A 22,637-nucleotide genomic window follows, 5' to 3' on the forward strand; every position below is an offset into this window, starting at 1 on the left:
CCCAGGCTGGAGTGCAGTGGCGTGATCTCCACTTACTGCAAGCTCTGCCTCCCGAGTAGCTGGGACCACAGGCGCCCGCCACCACACCCAGCTAATTTTATTTTATTTTATAATTTTTTTTTTATTTTTAGTAGAGACGGGATTTCACCTTGTTAGCCAGGATGGTCTTGATCTCCTGACCTCGTGATCCACCCGCCTCAGCCTCCCAAAGTGCTAGGATCTTACATTTTATGTGAAATAGTACAAAGTTAACAAAGTACACTACGTAAACTGTGGAAATATAAGGATGTATAATTCTAGAGTGACCATTAAAAACATAATGCAAAGTCACAGATTAAAAAGCTCATCTATGTTTTAAGATGTAATTGTAAAAAAATCCCAGAAAAATCCAACTTCATGCAATGACATGGATGAATGTCAAGACATGCTGAGCAAACACAATAGTAAACACTCCATGATTCTACTCACATGATATTCTACAACGGACGAACTAACAAACTGGATCTTCAGCAAGAAGAAACTGTTGGCTTTTTAGGCGGGACAGCAGAGAGACATGATGGATGACTAATTGAAAAGGGGAGCAAGGGATTTTTTTGGAGGAGATGAAAATTTCCAGTATCTATTTTGTATAATGGCTACACATTTGTCAAAACTCATCAGATTGAACACTTAAGATCTGTACACTTTACTTTATGTAACTACACCTCAATTAAAAATTAAGTTGAAAATATATTGACACCAGGCAGGCCTGATGAAAATGTAAGATTGCTAAGTGAGTTAATGAGAGACTGCCCTAGTTAAATAAATAATTTGTAATAAAATATTAATCTAATCTATAACCTATGATCAGGCAAAAGCAAATCATTTGTTGTTAAAACAGCCAGTCTCCTGCACTTTAAAAAAATGCCTGTTTCGATGCTATTCTTCCTGCTTGAGGAACTCTCTCTCCCTAGCATACTTCACTTCTGCCAAAATCCTACTCATCTTGAGGTCCTGTATCAGTGGGTATATATTCCAAGCAACTTTCTCTTTTTTCTTAACCTTTAACCTTATAGGACAGTGTGGCTCCCTTATTCTAATTATATGCTGTATTTTAAAAATTTCATATATATTATTTCTTCTAAGATTAATTTTTCACTAGTATCTTTCTCAAGTAGTTCCACAGTATTGGCAATTTCTCTCTCTCTGTGTGTGTGTGTGTGTGTGTGTGTGTGTGTGTTTTGAGACGGATTCTCGCTCTGTTGCCCAGGCTGGAGTGCAGTGGCGCCATCTTGGCTCACTGCAAGCTCCCACCTCCTGGGTTCACGCCATTCTCTTGCCTCAGTCTCCCGAGTAGCTGGGACTACAGGCGTGCGCCACCACGCCCAGATAATTTTTGTCTTTTTAGTAGAGACGGGGTTTCACCATGTTGTCCAGGATGGTCTTGATCTCTTGACTTCGTGATCCACCCGCCTCAGCCTCCCAAAGACCTGGGATTACAGGCCTGAGCCACTGCGCCTGGCTGGCAATTTCTGTTTTAAAAGCAGCAGTCATTACTGCCAGTCTTCCATCATGCCTCATCAATAAGCATTTCTCTCCTGGCATTTTTATCTAGGTTAATGGGATTATTAAAAAACAGCTGACTCTAGCAAGAAACCACTGAAGACGCGGTTCTTGACTCTCCTGCTTCCTCACATTCCTGGACATTTCTCTTTACCTACATTGGTTTATACTCCTCTTTCAATATAGCAAGTTCCTCCCTAGACTGTAAATTCTCTCTAAACAAAAGGTTATGTTTGTTCATACCTATATAGCCAATGCGACACAATGCTGACTCATAAATTATTAGTTCATTTTAAAAGTTATCTTATTTTTTTTTTTATTTTCTGTCTACTAACTTGGTCTCTCTAACGTATCCAAAACACATAACTTTATTTTTGCTTTGGTGCTTTTGCAATTTTTGGTTCCCTCTGCCTAGAACGTTTCATCAGAGGAAAAATATTCAAACAGCTCCCTCACTTATTTCTTGTTTCCTCCACAATGTGACATTTTAAAATATGTTCCTGAGAATGGGGTGTGAGGTGCTGGTGTGGATATATTCCAGGTAGTAAGTAAGCTCTGTAATGCTTGGGACTTCGTTTATTTTTCAACACTGTAACTCCAAGTTTTAAAAATGCAGCCGGGCAAGGGTCTCATGCCTGTAATCGCAGCACTTTGGGAGGCCGGGGCAGGCGGATCACCTGAGGTCAGGAGTTCCAGACCAGCCTGGCACATGGCGAAACCCCGCCTCTACTAAAAATACAAAAATTAGCCAGGCCTGGTGGCAGGCGCCTATAATCTCAGCTACTCCGGAGGCTGAGGCAGGAGAATTGCTTGAACTCAGGAGGCTGAGGCAGGAGAATTGCTTGAACTCAGGAGGTTGCATTAAGCTGAGATCACGGCACTGCATTCAAGCCTTGGTGACAAAGCAAGACTCTGTCTCAAATAAATAAATAGAATTTTAAAATAAAATAAAATACACACGGTATAATGTAGGTGCTCAATTAATTTCTTAAATGAATAAATGATCTTTTAAATAATTAGCTGATTAATTAAGAATTCCCCATTCAATTACTTCAGTATCTCAGGCACCTTTTAATTCTTCCTTATGTTTTATGAGGAATAATAGAAAAGGCTCCTAATTTGTATATCCGTGAGCCAAATTCTGCTGCTTAATGCAATTTTTGCAGTCCACATCATCTTCCATAGGGTTGGAAGTTTGATTTTTATAAATATTAAATCAAATTATAATAATCTTCTATTTTAACATTTTTTTAAGTTTTCTAACATCAATGAGATCATCCAGGTATTTTTCTGGGGGGAATAGATTGTCCTTCAAAACATATTCTCAGCCTCATTCTCCAGCTATGATAATCACATGAATATTCTATGACAAAGCCCCATTGGACGTCTTGCTATCCTGAATATATGGTTTTATTTATGCTTAGGAACTTTCCCACCGGTTGCGATTTATATCTGGAAGCACCATTATCTTCTTGCTATAGATTTTCTTATATCTATAACGTAATTTCCTTGATTCTGTGATGGTATGTCAAATACAATGCAGATACTAATTAAGAATACAGTTGCATCATACATTTAAGCAAAACTTAAGGCCATAAGAGGGTATCAGAGGCCTTAGTAGTCAAGATTAGAAAGGATCATAAATGCAGAAATTAGAAAGTTTAAACAATGGCAACATAATTTTAAAATAAGCTGATACTAAAGTAATGATGTTTTTAAAATTCTTGTTTTTATTTTTATTTCTTTTTAGTAGCTCTGAATGTCTCATGGTTCATAAGGATAGTCAAAAAATCAATTTTATCCAGAAATAAAGCCAAAGTTTGTTTTATATACCTTGATATTTATTGAATACATAATAGTTTAAAGTTTTCATAGAAATCCTTACAGGGATATTTAAATCACATAAAATAACTTTTAATTAAGTAACAAAATATTTATTATATGATGTTAAGCAAAATTGGAGAGAGATTTTCAATTGAAAAATAATGATTGCCATAGACTGGAGTTCTAATGATCAATTTACATCCAAATTATGCATAGTTTGTATTCTTTTTATTAAAAGTTCTATAAAAAGTCAGCATGTATATGAAAGAGAAAATAGAACCTTACTATTGCAAAAAATATCAGTTTAGTGGCCTTAATCTGCCATCTTGTGGTATAATAGCTTCATCTCACATTTTACAAATATTCTCTGGGCATTTCAAAGTATTTTCTTGAATATATAGAGTAAGTGTAAAGGATGGCTTTATTTTTCTACATTTGATTTTTTAAAATACTTGAATATATCAATTTTATTGTTTCTCTATGCACACATTTACTTGCTACTGAAGATGGAAAAAAAATAACACACGGAAGTCTTCTTTTACTGCAATTCAAATTTTTGAAAGCCAGAAAATCAAATTATTATGCTCTTGCCAAACTACCAAATGTTTTCTTTCCCCAAGTTACTTTGTTACAGATTCTTGACCTTGGGTTACATCTCACTGACTTCAGGCTTCTAAGACACATGGGAACACTTAGGACCTATTGATGCTTCTTTGGTCAAATCAAACAGTAGAGCTAAAGTATATTGAAGTTATTCAAATACATTCAAACTATACAGATCCCTTATAAATTACTGGTATCATGGTAGAAAGGAAAAGATATATGAAGAAAAATACGTAACAGAACTCATTATCAAAATTATTGTTATACAGTCTGTAATAGTATAGAGTAGCTTTCTTAACTGCTGAATAATATTACCAGCAAGAATAAAAAGTACAAGAATAAAATCGATGGCTGAATCTGCTCAGTGTCATAATTCCCTATTCTAGCATTCTCAGAAGGATCCCTCCTAGTGCATGCAGAAAGTGCAGCCAGATCTGAATGGTTCCCTTCTCAATTCAATCTGAACTCTTTTAAGCCCCGTGTCTGTTAGTTCTCTTTGAAGCTGAGAAAATCTGTTTACTAACAGGTATCTCAATTTTACCACCCTTTCTTTCTGCACAGATAACTGTGTTCTTACTCCTTTCCCCCTGTAAGGCCAGCCATCTCTGATACCCTGGAAAATCATTTCTATTCTACCGTGTTCTTGAGGTAAACCTTCTAACAGATGAAGACAAGTTGGGAATTTGGTACCAGAATTGACAGTTAAGTTACTAAGGTTCTTTATCGACATCCTGGAGCAGAAGTTACGAGAGGCCTCTGAATCATCCTGAGAATTTTCTTCAGTAAGCATTCATAAAGATTCTGGGATCAAGGGTGGGTTAAGCTTTTGTGATGGTTTCATAGGTGGTCTACTCCCAGCGCTAAGCTTCTTCTGGATCTTTGGATCCCAACACAAAGTGATACTAGACTCTCAAATTGCTACAGGGTAGTCTGGAAAGAACTGTATAGCCCAGAAATAACTTGAAAACCCAAAGTGTAACAAATGTTGGTGAAAGAATCAAACTGATTTTTTTTAAACATAACTTCTTTGGGGGTGAATTTTTTTAAATACCGTCATGTAGATTCCTTTGTCTTGATAATGATGTTTGTTACAATGCTGTTGGCCCAGTTGCTCTTTGATTGGTATTTGGGAGTTAAATATAAAAGTAAATACAAAATAACTCTTAGATGGAAAAATCACATTAAAAGCATACTGGGAAATAAGAGTTAATGTCACATGGCCAGGAGTTAAAGTATGTTTTTATGTTTTCTTTAAAATTGTAAATGCACATTTTTACCGCTAAGACATACTAATTGTTACTTCCATAAGCCCCAACAGAAAAAACAACTGTTTCATATTTTATATGGGAATAAATGTATTTTGGCTTCAAATCATGCCCTCAATAATCTAAAATATAGAAATCTGAAGTAAATCAACATTTCACTGTGATCAAAAAGTTTAGCCTTTAAGTAATTATTGCAAAAAAACAAATTTACTCATTTATTTTACCTTTATTTGTTAAACTCTTATTATAAACATTAGCTAAGAATGCAATTACAGAGTGAACATAAACATAGCTCTTTTATAATTTTAAAGTTCTGCTGAAATATGTTAGCAATAATATAATCATATGAGCAAATAAAGATCCATACGTCATTTCTAGGAAGAAGGACTGATTGAATATTTTTTAAATGCCCACTTTGGGGAGTGGCACCAGGGAAATAGTGGAGTGGGAAGCTCTGAATTCCTGTGTTTCATCAGAAATATAATAAAAATGTCAGAAACATTGAGAACTCTGTCTTAAGTTTGTAAAACAGTCAAAGTCTTAGAGCAATAATTGAATGCTGAGTCAATAAAAGTCAGGTAAAAATTCCCCTGTAATGCAAGGAAATCTTAGCCAAAACAAAGTAAGCCTAGAATAATCAAAATAGCAAATCCTGGGGAAAGAGAATATCTCATTGCCAGAGTTAGTCCATTAAAATTTAGAAATGTCCAATTTTCAACCAAAAATCATAAAGCCATACAAAGAAATGAGAAAGGATTGGACACTCAAAGGAAAAAATAATTCACAGAAGTAGGCCCTGAAGACGCACAAACATTGGACTTTCTATACAAAGACTTTAAATCAAATGTTTTAAAACTGCTCAAAGTGCTAAAGGAAATTATAGACAAGAACTAAAGGAAACCAGCCAAATAATATATGTGATAACAATATCAAAATAAAGATATAAAATATATAAAGGAACCAAATAGAATTTCTAGTGCAGACAAGAAAAGTATAATATACTTCTCTTTAGAGATGTATAATAAGTGAAACACAAACTTCGCAAGAGAGTTTCAACAGTAGAATGAGCAATCAGGAGAAATAATCAGTGAACTTAAAGATAGACAATAGTATTTATGCAGTGTGAGAAACAGAAAGAAAAACGATTTTTTAAAAAAATGAACTGATCATAAGAGACCTGTGGAACATTACATAGAAGGCCAATGTGTTCATTATGGGAGTCCCAGAAGGAAGACTATGAGAAAATAAGTTGGAAAGACTATTTTAAGAAATAATGGCTGACAATTTCCCAAATTTAATGAAAGGCACAAAACTGCACATTAAAAATGTTCAGCAAATTTCAGGCAAAATATAGTCAAATCATTAAAAGCTAAACACAGAAAAAACTTAAAAACAACATGAGAAAAGTAAGATACAAAATATTTTTGATATAATTAGCAGCTGATTTATTATTGGAAACAATGGAGGACAGAGGCAGTGGGTTGATATAAAGTACTGTAAATAGTCCAGGGTTTGGGTCACAAAGCTGTCAACCCAGAATTCTACATACAGCAAAATTGTCCTTCAAGTATTAAAAAAAAATAGCTAAGGGAACTTGTTACTAATAGACTTATCTTACAAGAAATGCTAAAGGAAATTCATCCAGTTGAAATAAAAGAACCCTAGACAGTGGTTTGAAGCTGTATGAGGAAATTAAGAACATTGGTGTAGGTAGCTATGTAGGTAAGTAAAAAAGCCAACCTCATTGTACTTTTGTTTGTAACTCTTCATAGTTTTCCTATATGATTTAAAAGACACATGCATAAAATGATAACTGTAAATATATATAATACACATACAATTCAAAAAGAGGTAATTTTTATAAGATTGTTAAGAGAGTGGCAGAATGTATGAAAAAGAAAACATTATTCATTTATATGCTGTGTATAAAAGAATCACTTTAGATGCAAAGACACAATGAAATTTAAAGTAAAATAATGAAAAAATATATTCTATATTAACAGTTATCACAAAAGACTTGGAATGACTATATTCATATCAGATAAAATAGATTTCCAATAAAAAATGTTTCCAAAAGAAAAAACTACATTATATATTGTTGAAAGTTTCAATATAAAATAATTTTAAAGGTATACATACCAAACAATAGAGGCAAAATATATAAAGCAAAAATTGAAAGAATTAAAAAGGAAAATAAATAATTCTACAATAGTAGTTGGAGACCTCAATACATGACTTTACCATTCAATGTGGAAAGTACAGTCTGTTCCGCAAAATGGTGCTGGTAAAATGGGATATTTTCATGCAAATGATTGAAGTCAATCCCTTACCTTATTCCACATTTAAAAAGTTAAGTCAAAACAGATAAAACATCTAAATTTAAGTGTCACTATTACAAACTTCTTTAAAAAATTAGGACAAATCTGCATGGTGGTGGATTTGGCAATAATTTTTAAGTATGCTAAAAATATAAGCAACAAAAGATAAAATTGGCGTATTCGACTTCATTAAATTAAAAAAAAAACTTGTGCACCAAGGACACTATAAAGAAAGTAAAAACAACCCACAGATTGGGAGAGAATATTTGTAAACTAAATATGTGACAAGAGGTTAATATTCAGAATTTGTGAGTAGTTTCTACAACTCAACAAGACAAAGAACCTAATCAACAAAACGGACAAAAGACTTCTATTGACATTTCTCCATATAAGATTGATTAATGGGCCGAGCGAGGTGGCTCATGTCTGTAATCCCAGTGCTTTGGGAGGCTGAAGTGGACAAATCACGAGGTGAGGAGTTCGAGACCAGCCTGGCCAACATGGTGAAACCCCATCTCTACTAAAAATACGAAAAATTAGCCAGGCATGGTGGCAGGTGCCTGTAATCCCAGCTACTTGGGAGGCTGAGGCAGGAGAATCACTTGAACCTGGGAGGCAGAAGTTGCAGTGAGCCGAGACGGCACCACAGCACTCCAGCCTGGGCAATAGAGTAAGACTCCATCTCAAAAAAAAAAAAAGATTGATTAATGGTCAATGGGCACATGAAAAAAATGCTCAAGAAATAGAAAATGGAAAACATGTAAACCAAAATAACACCACTTCAAAAATTCTGTGATAGCTATAATCAGGAAGATGAAAAATAACAAGTGTTAGCAAGGATGCAGAGAAATTGGAACTCTTGTACATTGTAGGTGGAAATGTGAAATGATGTAGCTGCCGTAGAAATGTTTGGTGATTTCTCCAAAAATTAGACATAGAATTACTATATGACCAGCAATTTCCCTCCTAGGTGTATATCTGAAAAAATTAAAATTAGGGACTGAAACAAATATATGCATACCAATATTTTAGCAGTATTATTCACAAAGGTAGCAATAATACAAGCATCTATAAACAGAAGAATAAATAAAAGGGGTATATATCACAATGGAATATTATTCAATCATCAGAAGGAATGAAGCATTGATATATGCTACAACATGATTGAACCTTGAAAACGATATATTAAGTGAAATCAACCAGACATAAAGAAACATATATTTTAGAAGAGTGAACATGTATATGAGATATCTAGAATAGGAAAATTCATAGAGACATAATATAGACTAGAAGTTATCAAGGGCTGGGGTTAAAGCGAATTGGGAAGTTGTTGCCTAATGAGTACAGTAGAGGGTTTGGGTTGATAACAAATTTTGGAACTAGATAGTGGTGATGGTTGTACAACATTATGAATGTAATTTGTGGCAGTAAATTGTACAAATAAAAAATATTAAAATAACAAATGTTATGCTATATGTATTTTACCACAATAAAAATATAGTTTAAAAAAGAAAATGTCTGCTTTTAGGACTGATTTAATGATTATTAACATCGAGAAGAAAGGTAGGAAAACCTTGCCATTGATTTCTGTCACTCTTTTCTTTCAGTTTTTCTGCTCCCTCACTTGATAGTTTTATTCACTGTCCAATTTCCCTCAAAGTAAAAATAATGACAGTCATGACCCCAAATTGAGTCCTTATACTTGTCTAGCCACTACTTATTTTTCCTTTTTAATATTGAAGATAATTTGTTGTGTATCTACTAATAACTCCCCAATATTTACCTCTGACTTTGATCATTCTTCTAGATTCCAGATGTAAGTTTCCAGTTGATTGGTACAGAATTTAACCTTGTATTTTTATGAAAATTTCTAAATTGTCATCTCTGTTCTTTACTTTTAAATCTTCTGATGACACTCTTTGATTAGTCAGCTAATAGTGGAACAAATAATATAACTTACATATTATCCCAAGTACTGCTAATTTTCCACCTCTTTTTGCTATATTGGCCTATGTACAAACAGAATTTTTCTAACTATAAGTTTTTCTCCATTGACTGAATAAGACTCTCACTTTACCTTTAATTCCCATTCAATCTTGAACAACACATATTTCCAACCACGCCAAACTTCACATACTCTTGCTAAATATTCTCATATATTCTTTTGCTCTTCTTGTTTTGTGGCCCTCTAATAATTCAGCCTCTCCAATTTTTATTACAGTTTAATTCATGCTAAACCCCTTTTATAAATTTAAAATTCTCTTTGTAGTTCTCCCTGAAATTTCTCAAAAACTATATTTTACTTTTATTTTCCAATTATGTTATTGTGTCATTAGTCCTGTTAGTCGGGATTTTTGTCGTTGCTCTTTTTGTTTTCTTGCATGAATATCACCCATTTGATTCAGGAAGCAAATGCTAGTAAAGGCCAGACACTATATAAAAGTAGGTAAAATATTCTATGTTTTTCCGTGTGTTTTTCTATATTATTTTTATAAGAGTTATCTAGACATAATCTGGTCTTTAAAAGACAAAAATGTACAGAGAACTATGGGAAGAGAAAAGTCAGTGTTTCTAGGGAGCAAAATATCATGATTGTTATAACGCCTTGTATTAACAAGGAGGGTATAGTTGTAAATTAAATGTAAAGCACAAAAGACACTTACTTTCATTCTGACCAAAGTCTCCTTATGTCGTAATTATCTCTGATTTTTTTGGAGGATTTCTTGTTTCCACACTTACTTTCAGTTGTCATAAAATAGAAACTTCTTTGAATTTCATTTACTTTGGTAGTAATTTTAAATATCACCAGTAGATGCCATCTTTTGATACGAAATGAAAAAACTATATGTTTCATAACTTGAAAGTATTAGAAGATGATAGGTATTTAGAAGGGTAGATAAATAGATAGATACCAGATAAATGATGGATGGAAGGAGGATAGATGGAACAATAGATAATTGCAAGAATTGATATTTACATATACATACCCACATATGTATATGATATTTACATATACATACCCACATGTTGGGTCCTTAAGAAATACGTGTTGAGTGAATGAGTAACTTAATTAATGATCTTAGGGATTGACAGATTAGATGGAAACTAGACAAGCAGGCCAGCAGGCCTCAGAAATGGTCAGAAAATAAGGTAGTTTTAGGGGATCAGGTAAAAGGAAAAACAGGGCATTAACAAATTAGAATTAATAGTTGGATCAGACTATGTTTGCAACAACTCCAGAATACCTGCCATTATGCAGAAGCTCACAGTGGTGGTTAAAATTGGTTGAAGGGGTTTTGAAAAGCCCTTTCATCTTATTCAGGAAGATAAGTCGTTGCCTGAATGTAGTCATAGTATCTGACATGCAGTTTCAGAATATACGAGGAACAAGAATCTTAGTCTACATCTCTGGAGAAATTGTACCCAAATGGGAAGTGGTTTAAATATATGTGACAAGAATCTAAAGACAGAGTGAGTAGAATTACCTAGCAATGCCCAGAGCATCGGAAGTATTCTTTTTCACAGTTGTGTAACACATTTACACTAAGAGATTATTCTACTGCCCAGCTGTATTAATATTCACTTATATTCTATCACTGGATGCCAAACCACACATGGTTCTACTGTAGTTTTATTAATTTTAGTATTTATTTTTACCTTACACATAGAGATTACCACTTTAATCTAGGCTGGGTGTTCAAAATAAGTGAATAGTTGCCAGTGTTATAACACTTCATAGAAGAATCAAATTATTAATTAGCATTTTCTTCCCATCGGACCACTGGACTTAAAGGTCAATTCTAAGACATTAATTTTTAGGAGTTGAATTAGTTAGATGTGATATTTACACTGCTTAGCATGGGCATTATTGTGTACATATCTTATTTACATTTTAGGCAGGTGTTAGAGGGTCTGCTTGCCCATACCACCTGAGAGTGTCATATCAGGAATTTCACTTGAGCGACAGCAACACATCCTTGTCATTGCCTCTGTGATTTACTTCAACATCCATTATTTTAAGTGAATGGGAATTGTTGTCTTTATAAATTCTCACATAGTAATGAAAATATTTTTAGGGAAGAAAGTGGGTACTATTGTGATGTGTATATTTCTATTAGCACATACTGGAACATCACATTGAGTTGTTCCTTATTTTTGTTTTTAAATATTAACTCTGATAACAAATTCTTTATTCTAATAACCGAGTGAATGACTCTGTAATACCTCATGCTAAAAACAATTTAAAGATTTAACAAAACTATAATACAAATGACAAATAATTTAAAATTTAAAAAAAGATCCCTTAAAAGACATTTTTAAGAGCCAAAAATGTTCAAAAATATTTATTAAAATTTTGCTTCGATAAATGTATTATGGGTTGTATTTAAAAATATTAAATAATTAAAATTGTTATTCTATTATATAATATCAACTTACATTCTTAACTCTCAAGGCTGAGCCAATATTACTGCTGAAAATACAGAAAATGCAAGGTAGGTATCCAATGACTTGGAAAAATGGTGTTGAAATACATGTGCCATGAACTACCTGAAATTTTTCAAACTCAACCTCAATCAATCACATATAGATTGACAAAGATTATTGCAATAGCTGTAGAGGGTCACTATAAATTTTTTTTTTTTTTGAGACGGAGTCTCGCTCTGTCGCCCGGCCTGGAATGCAGTGGCAAGATCTCGGCTCACTGCAAGCTCCGCCTCCCGGGTTCACGGCATTCTCCCATCTCAGCCTCCCGAGTAGCTGGGACTACAGGCGCCTGCCACCACTACTGGCTAATTTTTTGTGTTTTTTTTAGTAGAGCCGGGGTTTCACCGTGTTAGCCAGTATAGTCTCAATCTCCTGACCTTGTGAGCCGCCTGCCTTGGCCTCCCAAAGTGCTGGGATTACAGGCGTCAGCCACCGCGCCTGGCCACTATAAAATATTTAAAACCAACTTTAAGTGCCAGTACCTTCCTCAGAGGCATTAGAAATATATTATGACCACTTTTTTCCTTAAAATGCACATTCATATGTCAATGTTTTATATGATTTTTAGATTCATTTAAAGTGAGATTATAAACCTAAGGAAGTATAATTGATCAACCTATCTGTAGGTTTACTAAGTTTCATGTAATTTTGTTTGGCTGAAATATGTGCTAATATAATTTTAATTATATCTCAATCTATGAGTTTTTGTAGATCACAGTAGTTTACAGAAGTCACCTTTCTTATATTTAAGGATGGAACTGTGATAATTATAATTTTTGTGTAATTTTTAAATTTTAGATTTATATTATATAACTGCTTTCAGTACAGCCCCTCAGGGTTTTAAAATACAGATCTTTGGTACTGTAGTTCACCTACCAACTTTGCAGTATTACATTTGCATATTAACTTTAAACATAGAACATGACACTTGACACATTACAGATAATTTGTATCATTAAATAAATAAATAATGGAAATAATTTTTATGTTGAAAAAATTGAATAATCTAAGTGTAACAAAGTCTGGGCACTTTGTAACATTAGGTCAATATGCTGCATTCTGGGATTTTATAAAGGTCAGACATGTCATGAGTGGACAACGACATATATTGGAACAATTCCACATAAAGAGATATGCAAATCCAGTGTAAGAAGCACAAAATGCTATTGTAGTATGGCAAAAAGAAATTACTATCTATTTCATCTGCACTAGAATCTCATTTGATTAGCGATATTTCCATCAGCCCAAGACAATCCGGCCCCTAAATACCCAAAAAGATTGGAACTGTATTTTTAGGAGGATTTTTCAGGGTCGCGCTGAGTATAACTGTTCTTACCTTCATTTAGTCTTTGTGATGGCTAATTTTATGTATTATCTTGGCCAAACTTTGGTGTCCAGTTGATTTGGTAAGTCTCATGCAATCCCTTGAAAGCTTTCGGAATAAAGACAGAAGTTTCCTGAAGCAGGACTGTAACATACAAACTCTTCCTGAGATTCTAGACTGCCTGGCCTGCTTTGTGAATTTTTCTCTCAAGACTGCAATATCAGCTCTAACCTGAATTTCTAGTCTGCTGGTCTTCCCTATGGAATTTAGACTTGCTAGTCCCGGGTTCCTTAAAATCTTTCCTTTTCTTTTCTCTTTCTCTCTCTCCTCTCTCATATATGTAGATATAGATATAGATATATAGATATAGATACACACACACATATACATATATACACACATATATACACACATATATATGTGTGTATACATGTATTTTTTGTGTCAGATATATATAAAAATGTATAGATCTGTACAACATGTATAAATATGTGGAGTATAAACATATACATAACACATAATATAGTCTAGATCCCTCTTAATGAACATTACTCCTAATGAAGATTAATTCTTCCTATTGTGGCCTTCAAATACCATTATTGTAAGAAAACTTTAGTACTACAGTTACACTGTAATGTTATAACACTGAGACTTTGTTTTAATGAGGCTCTTCAAATAAAGAGCACCTTCTGTTGCAGTAGGAATGTTCTAATCAATTGCCAATTGGTCTGTACGAAAGCTGCTTTCCAGGTGAAGGCTGTTCATTACCATATTACTACAGCATATACTTTATAGAGGCTATCTTCGTGGTAGCCCCATCTCACATGATGTGTCTAATATACTCATAATTTCAGATACATGAACACAAAAGCATATTTGTGCATCCTGGTTTTGTTTATGGCAATTCTTTGGACACTCTCATTTTGTTTCCACTTTTTCTGTTTTCTTTTTTGAGATGGTGTCTCACCTGTTGCCCCAGCTGGAGTGCAGCGTCATGATTATGACTCACTGCAGCCTTAAACTCCTGGGCTCAAGGAATCCTCCTGTCTCGGCCTCCTGAGTACCTGAGAATTTAGGTGCCTGCCACCCTCTCTGGCTATTTTTAAAAATTTCTTAGAGATGGGGCCTCATTATGCTGCTCAGGCTGGTCTGTAACTCTAGGGTTCCACCTGCCTCAACCTCCTGAGTAGTTGGGGTGACAGTCATAAGCCACTTTTGTAGTGTCTTTTCCCCATCCTTATGTGTTATTCAGGTGTCTAGATTTTTGACGCTACTGACTTGTCACAGTGTCTTGTTAAACAAGCCAGTACTTTGGACTTGGTAACTGAATGTGGCTTTTCCTACCTTGCTTTTAAATGAATTATTTTTCATCTGGCTATGTAAGGTAAATTACCCATCTAAACAATGTCGAATCCTACATCAGCCACAGATTGCAATCAAATTAAATAAAAGACAGTGAGATATAAATGCCATCATATTTAAAAATTTTATGTAAATTGAATATTATGAAACCCCAAATGGAAATGTGGCATGTGTAGATTACTATATGCAAACAAACCTCCACAACGAATTTAATTTTTTTATTATCAAATTTTTCTTAAGTAATAAACTTACTCAAGAAATATTTGTTGATGACCACGCACTGTTCCTCATGCCTGTAATCCCAACACTTTGGGAGGCTGAGGTGGGTGGATCACTTGAGATCAGGAGTTTGAGACCAGCCTGACCAACATGGTGAAATCCTGTCTTTACTAAATATACAAAAATTATCTGGGCATGGTGATGCTTGCCTGTAATCCCAGCTACTTGGGAGGCTGAGGCAGGAGAATCACTTGAACCTAGGAGGCAGAGGTTGCAGTGAGCTGGGATGGTGCCACCGCACTCCAGCCTGGGAGACAGAGTGAGTGAGACTGTTTCGAAAAAAGAAAAGAAAAATAAATATTTATTGAATCGCTATAACTTCCAAATTCTACCAGCTTTTCATATATATATGAATAATTATATATATATATATACACATACTCACAGACATATATGACCTCCATTTCTGACCTTTTATTGATTCTATTGTGTGCCGGTTTCTTCAGGTTCCTGAGATCTGCTCCTTTCTGTTAGCATGGACTTGGACATCTTCGCCATTCAAACTATTGGCAAAGACAAAAACATCTATTTAAATTTAACTTATTCCTTTTCTTTACTTTTACATTTCTTCAAATTAAGTGAATATAAAGTCATTTTTACCAACAGAACAAATAAAATGGTACATTCTTTTGTACCAGGATTGTCACTTTTAGTATTAAATATGGGATAGTCATCCAAATCACATTTTTCTATTTTCTTCTCCTTAGTAAGTATAGAATGGAAGTCCCTTTTAATCAAGGCATTAGAACAGATACATATGTGTGTATTATATATACATATATATACACATATATATAATACACACATATTTATATGTATATATGTATATATACACACATATATGATATATATGATAACATTTCTTACTTTACTTTTATAGGGAGTATACTAGATTATGCAGTAAAAAATAACTACCTTTGTTAGGTTGAATGTTGTCAGTTTACCTAAATTAAATAACTTTTTGTTCATTCCAATACACAAATTATCAACAAGTAGATATATCATTTATAACCAATTTAGAATTTTAAAATATCATGGCATTATTATTATTTTTAAACAATACTGAATATGAACTCCTTATAAACATTCAGAACTCACACAATACATGTCATTTATAAAAGATGATTCATGGTTGGGCACGGTGTCTCACGCCTGTAATCCCAGCTCTTTGGGAGGCCGAGGTGGCTGGATCCTCTGAGGTCAGGAGTTTGAGACCAGCCTGGCCAACATGGGGAAACCCCATCTCTGCTAAAAATAAAAAAATTAGCTGAGTGTGGTGGCTGGCGCCTGTAATCCCGCCTACTCTGGAGGCTGAGGCAGGAGAATTCCTTGAACCTGGGGTGGTGGAGGTTGCAGTGAGCCAAGATTGTGTCACCTCATGCCTGCCTGGGCAACAGAGTGACACTTCATCTCAAAAAAAAAAAAAAAAAAAAGAAAGAAAAAGAAAGAGATGATTCATTAATAATTTGTTTGAGATTAAAGGTGAACATTATTGTTTCTCAGATAATATGTGCAGTGGAAATAAGTCTGAATACATAATACTTTATGCAAAGCAAGATCTATTTAAGTCCTCCTTCTTCTTAATAGTAAAAAGTTAATGCTAATACATTTGGATCTCCTCCATCACGCTGCTGAGGTTGAGTCTAAGTTCTTGGGGATGCGTAATGTAAAGAACTTAAGGACTAGTTATATGGCCTTCGATGTCTCTTCCAAGCTATGATAGCATCTCTGGAGACATTTTGAGTTGTTCTAATATCTTACCCTAGGTGTATGCAAGTCACTGTCGTATTTTCCCACATTCTTACCTTTTTTCTAATCTGGCTTAAAATTAACTGCTTTCAGTGTTCTCTATGGTTCCCAAGTTTTATCTTTCTATTTTTGAAAAAGCACATCATATTCTGTGGCATTGTTTAAGATACTTTAGGATTTGTGTGCTACTATTTAAGATGCCCTGGCAACATGTTAATTCTCCAGGGCATGCTCAGGGGAGTCTGATTTCATCACAGATACAAGATATGATATGCCCTTTACACTCTAGGGCCTTGCCGCCACTTCATACTCTATTTAGGAGTAATATTTCCCTCATATTCAAAATTCCTACATCTATCTATCTCTCTATCTCTCTATCTATCTATCATCTACCTGTCTATCTGTCTGTCTATCTATCTATCTCTCTACCTATCCATTTATCTCCCCTAGACTCTTTTCTCAAGGACTCATCAGTATTACTTGCCCCTCGTCCTACTCATTACTAACCTGCAACACAGAAAAGCCATCAGGTAACCTGAGGGTTTGATAATTTAAATAACACCATGTTTTCTTCTAGCTCTGATATCTTCATCAGAACTTACTCCCTTTTCACAGGGCTTACATTTTCTAAGTTCCAACTATAAAAGTTTATATTTTCTATATTATCAATTGAATTACTCCTTTTCTGAGGAATGAATAAAGCCAGTTCCAATGTAGAAAAGTGAGAAAAATCAAGAGTAATAGAAAATCGAGTGTGAAGAAGAATTGGTTAATATTTCAAAAACAGAATCTCACCATTCTATAAATTATTTTCCTAATGTTGCATATAACTATCAGATTTAGTCTAATGAACTGTCAGAAAGGTGATTAAAGAGAAAATGCTCTCACGCATAGATCGCAAATCTAAAATTTATGTTTATCTTTAAAATTACTACTCTTCTTGGGTCTCAAAAATATTTTCTGAATTCTTAAAATAGTGATTTTAGAATTCAGAAAACTCTCATGGTATTGCTAAGCCATTTAGTATGACTTTACTTTCCCAATCAAAAGAACTTCTGTTTTATATGAATATTGATTCAGGTCTAAGTCCTGTAGATAAGATTCTAACAACCTACATACACTTTATGGGTAAAAAATGGCAAGATCCATTTTAAGGCCCATAGTTAAATTGCTAATTTGAGAATTTAGCAGTCTTGAATATGCTAGGTTTTCAGCGACTGTGGGAATTTTTAATTTTAAACACTGATTGAAATGTTCTTAACAAGTGAGATAAGATACATTCTTTATTCCTTTTTCTGCTTTTTTTTTTTTTACTTTTACTTGTTCTGATATATAGAAATTGTTTTCTCAAAAGCATTTCATATGGTTTGTATGTTTTCTCCCCTCCAAATCTCATGTTGAGATGTGACCTTCAGTGCTGGAGGTGGGTCTAGTGAAAGGTGTTTGGTCATGGGGGTGGATCCCTCATGAATAGCTTGGTGCTGTCCTTGTGGTAATAAATGAGCTCTCTCACTGTTTGTGTTCAAGTGAGATCTGGTTGTTTAAAGCAGCCTGTCACCTCCTACCTCTCTCTCTTGTTCCTACTCTTGCTACTTGATGCACTATCTCTCCATTCACCTTCCACCATAATTCCAAGCTTCCCGAGGGCCTCAGCAGAAGCTCAACAGATGTGGGTGCCATGCTTTTAGAGCCTGGAGAAGCATGAGCCAAATAAACCTCTTTTCTTTATAAATTACCCAGCCTCAGGTATTTTTTTATAGCACTACAAGCAAGCTAATATAGAAAATTGGTACCAAGGAGTAGGGAATTTCTATAAAAATATCTGAAGACGTGGAAGTATCTTTGGTAGTGGGGAACAGGCAGAGTTTGGAGGTCTCAGAGAAGACAACAGGGAATGAGAAAAAGTACAGAACTTCATGAGACTTGTTAAATGGTTGTGACCAAAATACTAATGAAAATACGTCCAGTGAAGACCAGGCTGATGAGGTCTCAGATGGAAATGAGAAAGTTATTGGGAATTAGGGCAAAGGTCACATTTGTTACACTTTAGCAAAGAACTTGGCTGAATTGTGCCCGTGCCCCAGGGCTCTGTGGAAGTTTGAACTTAAACAGTGATGACCTAACGTATCTAGCAGAAGAAATATCTAAGCAGCAAAATTTTCAGGGAAGCAGAGTATAGAACTTTGGAAAAGTCACAACTTGACCATGTGATAGAGAAGGAAAAATCATTTTCAGGATAGAAATTCAAGTGGCATGTGGTGCAACCACTTTCTATAGAGATTAGCGTAACTCTGTAGAGCCAAATGCTAATAGCTGAGATAATGGGAAAAAAGCCTCAAAGACATTTTAGAAATCAGTGAGGTGGTCCCTTTCACCATAGGCCCAGAAGCCTAGAAGAAAAGAATAGGTTTTAGGGACAGGCCTAGGGCCCTACTGCCCTGTGTGACCTCAGGACCCTGCTCCCTGCATCCCTGCTACTCCAGTTCCAGCTGTGGCTCAAAGTACCTACAGCTCAGGCCACTCTTTCAGGGGGTGCAAGCCATAAGTCTTGGTGGCTTCTGTGTGATGTTAAGCCTGCCGGTGTGCAGAATGCAAGAGTTAAGGGAGCTTGTCAACTTTCACCTAAATTTCAGAGGAGATATCAGAAAGCCTGGGTGCCAAGGCAGAAACCCACTGCAGGAGCAGAGTCCCCACAGAGAGACTCTACTAAGGTCAGATCTAGTTGTTTAGAAGGTTCTGGTATCTCCTCCCTCTTTCTCTTGCCATGTGATGCACTGGCTCCCCCTTCATCTTCTACGATGATTGTAAAGCTTTCTAAGGCACTCAACAGAAGTTGAACAGATGCAGGTGTCATGCTTGTATAGCGTGTAGAATCATGAGTCAAATAAATCTCATTCCTTTACATATTACCCAGCTTCAGGTATATCTCAACAGTAATGCAAACAGGCTAACACAGTGATCAAAGGGGAGTTAGGGAGAAGTGAGGCTTATGTATATTATTCTATCATTTTTGCTAAAAATTTTATAGCACATTCAATTAGTTATAGGATTGATCTTTTATGAGAAGAATAATCAAATGGAAATATAATAATCATGTAAGTTATAGATAATTCATCAGAATTTTCTTCTTATTCTGTTATACCAATTGTGGCTTTTAATTCCCGGGTTTTCTCAAGAGGAAAGTATTTCAAATGCTCACCTGAAAACTGCAGAAAGAAAAAGAAAATCTCCTCATGTCACTGAAAAACTATCCAATGTTGTCTAATATAATCTGACTCTGTATGTAGATAAACTAGAAACATGTGAAGAATTGCTTCAATGAGAGTGCTCCAGATACCTATTGTGTTAACAGATCCTTTTCCTGTGTGAGCAGTGAAATAAATCTTCTCATCTTGAGGAATTACCAACAAATTATTACTCAAATTCCTACTAGCAGAATGTAACCAAACAATAGAAATAACAAAGGAAAGTATTACCTCAAGAGAGGAAGCATTGTTACCTTATTCATGAATTTCAAAAACAGCACTTTGCTTTTGTTCATTACATGTTCTCAAAAAATTGCTTTTTAAGTAAAAGCAAAGATTTAGTGAATGAAAATAAAATGACATGTTCCCAAAAGCCTGTTCAGTGTGAAACTTTTCCTAAGACTTCTAAATTTCCCATTTTTATAAATCTTCAGTTCTAAAATATAATTACTGTTATTAACTATATATAGAATATAACTATTGCTGAAGAGAGAGATTTGATCATTGAAAAGTTCACAACTTATTTCATTTATTGTTGCAACTGATGCTGCCTTGAGTATTTCAATGTATTTTTAAAAAAATCCATATAATGCAAGATTGCTGATATAGGAATTTGAATAGTATTCAGTGTAGTTTTATAGAGAAACAGTCTCGATCTGGAAAAAGAACTTTTGAATGTCACATTTACATATGTGCTTGAAATTCAATATTGGCAAACAAAGCATGAGAATCAATATTTACTTTGAACAGTCTTTGTCTTATCCACTAATATTTCCACAAAAATTTAGAGATTTTATTAAGAAGTTGAAAAAATTCTTATCACAATTTAGCTGAAATGTTAACATAAAAATGATTTTTTAGAGTATGAATGAGATAAATACTTTTCTCATGCATTTCAATGCCATCTGTATTCTTCCAAAGTAGGGTTCTATTGAGCCAGAGAATAATGTAACAGCTGTCAGAGTTACTTTGTCTTCTTAATGCTCATATACTAACAACATGTCATTGACCGTTGCCTTCTCCATTGTGTCTGCTCTTCCAGAAGCACTCAAATAGTGAAATAGCCTCTAAATTGCATCATCTCATGCTATTCACCATGGAAAACACAGAGAATATAACTTTGTTTTAAATAGAAGTATCTAAGGCTATTCATCAAATATTAGGTAAAGCAAACAAACTCTGAAGACATTCCAAACTCTGAGTTTCAATGATTGTAGGAAAGTGTTAGATAACTTTGTGATTTAGCAGGTTTTATTAGAAAATGAGTAGTATGTGTGTTTGTATTGGATAATTTTGCCTTTATGATTTCTATATTGCTACTTTGGACTAGATAAAATAAAAATTACCTCAGTTTGGAATCTTCCAAGTGTTTTCTGGATCTTGCAAGTTTTCTTTTAAAAATTTTACTTCATCCATGAGCTTTTTATTAAAACTGGATTCATCCTTGAAAGCAGTGTGCTTGACATTTTCAAAAAAACTTGACATATAATAACATTATAATATAATGTAATATTTAAAAGGTGGGAATTCAGAATCAAATTCTTTTGTCCAGTTACAGAGCCTCTCTAAGACCAAATTTTTCCTGTTTTAGACACTCAGGAGGTAGTCCTACCTTGTAGAATTACTGTGAAGGGTAAATTACACAGCGAAAGCAAAGCACTTAGCAGAGTGCTTTACAAAATTTGAGTATTATTATCACTTACTATAGATAGCAATAGCTCATAAATTTTATGTAAGAGAAATGGCTCCAAACCACCTTTGGCTTTCTACTTATGTCAAGTCTAAATATATCACTTGAACAATAAAGCTCAACTTTAGACAAATTTAAACTCATAGCATGAAAATAACTTTTTTTGTGTAACAGATTGCAACACTCTACATTTATTTTGAATGCTCATTAATGAGTTTTCATTTTAAATGATTTGAAAAAGGATATCGTTAAACTACTTTAGTTTATATAGCTCCAAACTTGAAATGAATGCTTGAATGTAATGTTTTTTTTTTTTTGTAGACAAATAAATCCAATGTTTCAAGGGCAGAGAGATGTTGAGTGTTCTTTCTTTCTTTCTTTCTTTCTTTCTTTCTTTCTTTCTTTCTTTCTTTTTTACCTTATTTTAGCACAAGATGGGCTCTATGATGGACTGAATCACTTATTCACAATGATTTGTTTCTTCTCACTTTAGCTATGTTTTCCTGAAGGTGATGGATAAGTCCTTAGTTCTTACGAATTACTAATAGAAGTGTGTGGTATGCATGAATGTCATAAATGCAACAGTATTAAGTTTAAGAACTATTCATTATTTACTACATATTATATTTTTCTATTTATTAACAAGGTCATATGAGTCTAGTCTGATACACTGCCCAACTTTATTGATATACTATTCAAAATTATTATAACTTTTTAGTTGAAATTACTCAGTTACATAGCAGACATAACTATGTTATATATGTAAATGTAAAATATGTAAGTTTATTAATGTGAAGTTATCTAACACTTTCCTACAATCATTGAAACTCAGAGTTTGGAATGTCCTCAGAGTTTATTTGCTTTACCTGATATTTGATGAATAGCCTTAGGTACATCTATTTAAAACAAAGTTATATTCTCTTGGTGGGTTCTTTTCAGAGGCTGTTAATT

This window comes from Gorilla gorilla, chromosome 19 (genome assembly GCF_029281585.2).
Source record: "Gorilla gorilla gorilla isolate KB3781 chromosome 19, NHGRI_mGorGor1-v2.1_pri, whole genome shotgun sequence".
Taxonomy (NCBI): Eukaryota; Metazoa; Chordata; class Mammalia; order Primates; family Hominidae; genus Gorilla; species Gorilla gorilla.